A 6396-nucleotide genomic window follows, 5' to 3' on the forward strand; every position below is an offset into this window, starting at 1 on the left:
AGATGAAAGGTGTGAATCCCTCGATCTATACTCGTCATATTTACATCAAAGAGGTATGTAATACTATGTGGAAAACCTATAGAAGAATGAACCCATCTCTCAAGGACATCGCGAAAGAGGAATTACAAAAGCTATTAGATGCAGGGTTCATATATCCCATTTCGGATAGTGAGTGGGTGTCACCTATCATTTTAGTCCCAAATAAAAATGGCAAGTGGAGGACTTGTGCTGACTACTGAGAAATTAATAAGGCCACAAAGAAAGAACATTTTACTTTACCCTTCATTCACCAATTCCTAGATGGCCTTATAGGGAAGAAATTATTCTCCTTCCTGGATGGATTTAGTGGATACAACTAAATATAGATCAACCTTGAAGACCAAGAAGACCACATTCACATGTCGTTGATGTACCTTTTCCTATAAATTCCTTCCATTCGGTGCATGCAATGCCCCTACTACTTTCCACAGGGTAGTTCTAAGTATCTTTGTTGAACTTGTTCATGAATTTGTTGATATATACATGGATGATTCACCCCATATGGGTGTGATTTCTAGGAAGATCTTTCTAATATGTGCAAAGTCTTAAAGAAATACATTGAAATGAATATTTCATAAATTATTGAGAAATGTGAATTGTGAATGAATGCAGGGACTATCTTTGGCCATTCTATATCTAAGGAATGGATATAGGTTGACCCAAACAAAATTGCCATCATAAAAAGGGTCCCTATCCCTAAACAACAAAGAGGTATCAGTAGTTACCTTGTATTAGATGGTTATTATAGAAGGTTCATTAAATACTTTAGTAAAATGGTTTCACCCTTGTTTGGACTATTAGCTAAAGATTCATATTTTTTTTGGGCAAGCAACTATCAAGAAGCCTCTGAGGTACTAAAAGACAAGATAACCACTACACCCATCCTTAGAGGTCCCATTTGTGCAATACCTTTCCATATACACACAGATGCCTCAAATAAATTTGTAAGGGATTCCTTAGGACAAGTGGAAGACAAATTTCCTTATGTTATCTATTTCATCAGTAAGAACCTTTCTAAAGATGAGTTGAATTATAGAGTCATTGAAAAGGAACTCTTGGTTGTGGTACATTCCTTGAACAAGTTTAGGCATTATATCACTGATTATTTAATTTTTTTTCACATTGATCATGAAACCATTAAGTATTTAATGAATAAACATGATGGCAATGTTATGATAATTAGATGGTTGTTAATATTGCAACAATTTGAATTGAATATTATTCATAAACCAAGAAAATAGAATGTGGTTGTAGATTTATTGTCGAGACTAACCCTACCTACAGAAAAGGAAGAAATGGTAGACGATCAATTTCCAGATGAACAGTTATTCACTATATAGATGCTTTCTCCTTGATTTCCTGATATAGCCAACTACTTGGTTGCTAGGAGGTTCCCTCCTATACTATCCTCCAAGGAGAAAAGAAAGATTGTTAGAAATAATTCTCCATTCGCTTGGATTGGGGGAAATATTTTTAGATTGGGGCTAGATCATATCTTGAGGAGATGTGTGAGGGAATAGGAGGTCTTTGAAATCCTCTTAGCGTGCCATGATGGACCTTGTGTGGACACCTTGTTGCAAAGAGGACATCCTTCAAAGTCCTAGAAGAAGGTTAATACTATCCCACTTTACATCAAGATGCAAGTAGGTACACCACCAGGTTTGATCAGTGCCAGAGGATGGGTAAGCCCACATCTAAGGATGAAATTCCCTTACAACCTCAATTGACTCTAGATCCATCTGAGGAGTGGGGCACTGATCCCCCATTAGGATAGAAGAAGTATATCATTGTGTGCAATGATTACCTATTTAAAATGGGCTGAAACAATGGTAGTTAAAGAAGCAACTAAGAAAATAGTGGATGAATTTATAAGAGAGAACATCTTCTACAAGTTGGGTTTTCTAAGGGAGTTAGTCACTCATAAAGGAGCACAATTCACATCAAATATAATTGAAGATATCATGAGGAAGAATCACATCAAATACATGAAATCCACTTCCTATCACTCTCATGTGAATGGGAAACTGGGGGTCACAAATAGAGCATTGGAGAAAATTATGACCAAGGTTGTTAGCAACAACATAAAGTATTGGGAAGACATAATTGTAGAAGCCACTTGGGCCTACAACACCACTTGGAATACCACCACTGGATTCACTCCATTTGAATTGGTTTATGGGAAGAAGGTCCTATTGTCTATTAAATTTGAGTACAACACATTAAGGATGGAAGCTCAATTAGAATTGGACTTCACTACAAAAAAATAGGAGAGGTTGCTCCAACTTAATGGTTTGGATGAATTCAGGCTGTAAGCTCTCCTACACACTAAGGTAATCTAGCTATAGACAAAGATTTGCCATGAAAAACAAATTAGGGAGAAGAATTTTCAGGAAGGCAATTGGGTCCTTGCTTTATGATTCCAGATTCAAGGATTTCAAGGGAAAATTAATGACAAGATGGTTGGGTCCATACCTAGTAGATAAATTTCATGAGAATGGGTCTTCTTATATCATAACAATTGATGAGGAATCGATTCTCATACTTGTCAATTGTTATATGTTGCAGTTATATAAAATACCTCTCTTGAAGGAAGAGTTTATTAGTTCAATCAACAAAGAATTGTGTGTGATTGGGAGGCTCAAATTCCTCAATCCACACAACTTCTAAAAAAAAAAGAAAAAAGAAATAAATAAAGGGTCTAGGTTAAAACCTTTATGAGGCATCTAAGTCCAACACTAGGATTGAAACCTGTCTGAGGCAACCAAAGAGGAAAAAAAATGATAAAAATATCTTGATGTCAAAACCTCCTCTGAGATGCCTAGGGTAGGCATGCAAGTTTAAAACCTCTACAAAGGAAGCCTGCATGTCTAAAAAACAAATAAAAAAATAAAGAACACAAGGAAGGAGTTCTTACACCAATTTCCCTAATATCTCTCTTTTTGCTGGACTCGAAACAGTCAAAAGAGCCATGGCTAAAAAAAATATTCTACAGATCCATTCCTCCATTTTTCTAGCCATCCATTGCATTTTCACCTTAATCGTTCACCTCCTTACCTCTCTCCATAAAATATCCATCAATTGGACCATGTTTTTCCTTTTGGTTGAAGTGTTATAGGATTGTCCAGAGTTTCTATAGGAGGCTTTGTTTTTCTACAGGAGCAACCTGAATTGCTACATGAGGCAAATTTGATTCGAGAAAAGGGGTCCAAAGGTCATGTTTTATTTATAAATTGTTGGGAGAGGTCCACTAGCACCCCTTCATCACTCCTCCTCTTGATCTATCCAAAATTCATTTTCAAATTCCACTATGCCCTACATAAAGAAAAAAACCTGAAAAAACTCTTCCTTCCACTTTTGCACTACCTACACCACCTCTTTATGATTTTAATATTGTACTTAGACCTCCTATGACTTTCCTTCGATCGTACATGAAATATGAGGTCTTGAAGAGGAACTAAGTGATTTTTACAGGAAGGAGGCTCCCCTTGTAGTAGCCTGTACAATTACAATAGAATCCACAATGAAATTGTTTTTACACCCATAGAGCAGAAGATCCAGCCACCTTGAAAAATCATGAAGCCCTTTGTGAAGTTTAGAAGGGACACACCATACTTAGAGAGAAGATATCAGATAATCCATCCATTTAATAAACAACATCTTTGACACTAGGAAGAAGCTTGCATGCATAATAATTTTATCAATCAATTAATCATCAAAGATATGAAGACCTATGCAGAAGAAAGCAAAGGAAATCAACACCTTCAAGATCGTCATGTCATGAAGTTCAACTCCAACATGCAGATATCTCCAACAATTCAATATCACATGTAGGCTTAGGTATGACAACCCTAACCTCTTCCCTATGGATATAATGATAAAATGTGTTAATGGTTGAGAAAGGAATTTTTATGGGTTGGAGGTGGCTAGAAAACTTAGCCACCTTCGATTAGTAAACTAAAGTTCATTCAGTCACACATGCAATATGGAAAATTCAACTTAAGTGGAGTGGTGATTATGAGGAGAAAGGTGATGATCACGAGGAGTAGGGAAATGATTATAAGGAGTGGGAGAAATGGTTAAAAATGAAAGTTCATGCAAGAGCCATGTCACCAAATTGCTCAAATCCTTTACAATAAAAAGGAATAATAAGTAAAAGGCTCGACTCCATTTGCATAACCACTCATTCCTAGAAAACAATTGGATAAGGAGGAGTTCGTGCTATCATAGACTTCCTAGGATGCCACCGAGTTGCCTCGAGATATGTTTGTAGGTGCTATAGGAGGAACTGTAGGAGAAGCTACAAGATAAGCTATAGGATGATCTGAACTATTCCACGAGGCCCGAAATGAAGCAATAGGAGATAATTGAAGGGAGAAAGGGAGCCAAAAATACCCAAATTTGTCTTGAAACCTTCATGCACATGACACAGTTATCTTGAAAGGAGTAAGCGGTTTTCTCCCTCTTTAATTTCCATACATCTACATGGATAATTCTTCTTGAGATAAGTACCCAGTAGCAAACAAGTGTGCATTGTTTCCCTTTGAAAATGGTTATATGTGAAGGAAAGACAGGGACAAAGGAAAGTGTGTTTTGATAAAAAAAAAATATCATTAGCATCCTTCTCCCCCTCTGATAGAAAGGAAAATTTGACATTGTCTCTACACCTGAGGCTTTTCTAAGGAAAAAACTAAAAATACACCCAAGTAACCCTGAGAAGGAGAAATAAGAGAAATGGGGGGAGGTTTCGACAAAAGAGAACCAATAGACACAAAAAGAATTCATCAACATCCTCATGTGGTAGAAATTTTTCTAAGACATTAGTGGATGGGCTTCTTTGAACAATTGAAGGGGTATCACAGTGACATAACTTAGGAATTTTCCATGGCACTAAATTCTTAGGGAGAAAATAATGCCACTATTATTGTTAGAGGACTTGCCATCTCTTTAAATATTTAACACATAAGAAAAGTGACTACCTGGACCTTTGGAGTTCGATGGAGCAAGGAGGATAAGGAAGTAGGGGTCATAGACAAAAGAAACTTCTTCATCCGTAGAGAAAAGCCTATAGAAGATAAAAATGGAGTGAGGAGAGAAAGCCTAGCTTACCCCTGGGATGAAGTGGCCTATCAAATTCTAAAATACATATCCTATGAGGGGAGGTTGAGCATTGGATATGCCTATCATTTTAGGTTTCTCCATGAGCTAAGACTCAAAGAAGAATTACCTACTCCATTGAGACTAAGTGTTCCATGTTTCCTCCTACAGTATATCATTGAAATGAGCCCGAAAATGAGGGAAGGGAAACACCAACACATTTCTCACCATGGCCTCATTTAGCTAGTTGTTATGGATGCCTTACCTAAGGAACGATGTGCTATGAAATTATTTTTTGGACATGGATAGGGAAATTTTCATTCAAACTCAATACATTTCCTCCACACAGCAAGAGGTAACACCAACCTCTATTATTGGGGGTAGAGAAGAGAAGGAGGAAGTAAAAACCAAGGAAGAAGAGAATAATGTAAACTTTGAAATGGGAACTATAAACTCAAAACGAGAACTCTAGCCAAAAAACCCCTAAAAAACATGAAAAACAATGCTAAAAATGAAAAGTGTTGATTTTGGAATAACACTTTTGTTTTCTAGGGTAAATTTTCAACATGTTTTAAAAATGGCAGTGTAAACGAATTTTTTGTGCAAAAATTGTGTAAATAGCACCCTGAAAACAAAAAGTGTTATTTCTAGAATAACAACCTTTTTTTCTAAGAATTTTCAACATGTGCTCATGAAATAACGTCTATTTTTTTTTCACGATAAAATTTCAACATTTTGAAATAATGGTGTAAAATTTTTTATCATGACTCCAAAAAACATTAAAACTTAAAAATAATAACGAAAACATAAATTTAAAAACAAAAACAAAAATTAAAACAATGAACAAAAAACAAAAAAAATAAATTACACAAAAAATAACAAAATGTAAATAAAAATATATGTTAAAAACAAGACATAAAATTAAAAAAACACAAAAATCATAATAAAAAAAAAATCAATCATAAAAATGTTAAAAAGGAAAATAAAATTAACCTATAAAAGATAAGAATTAAAAAACTAATATATATATATATATATATATATATATATATATATATATATATATATATATATATATATATATATATATATATATATATATATATATATATATATATTTAGAAAAAACATAAAAAATGAAAAAATATTGGAAAAATACTTTTTTTTTATAGGTAAGCACGCACGGGGGATTTGACCCAGTGACCTATCGCAAGGAGTGCCTTAATAGTGCACCCATTCACCGTCAATCCAAATTAAAAACAT

Source organism: Pinus tabuliformis, chromosome 3_2, assembly GCF_031772625.1.
Source record: "Pinus tabuliformis cultivar Carrire ecotype Pingquan chromosome 3_2, CPIR1, whole genome shotgun sequence".
Lineage (NCBI taxonomy): Eukaryota > Viridiplantae > Streptophyta > Pinopsida > Pinales > Pinaceae > Pinus > Pinus tabuliformis.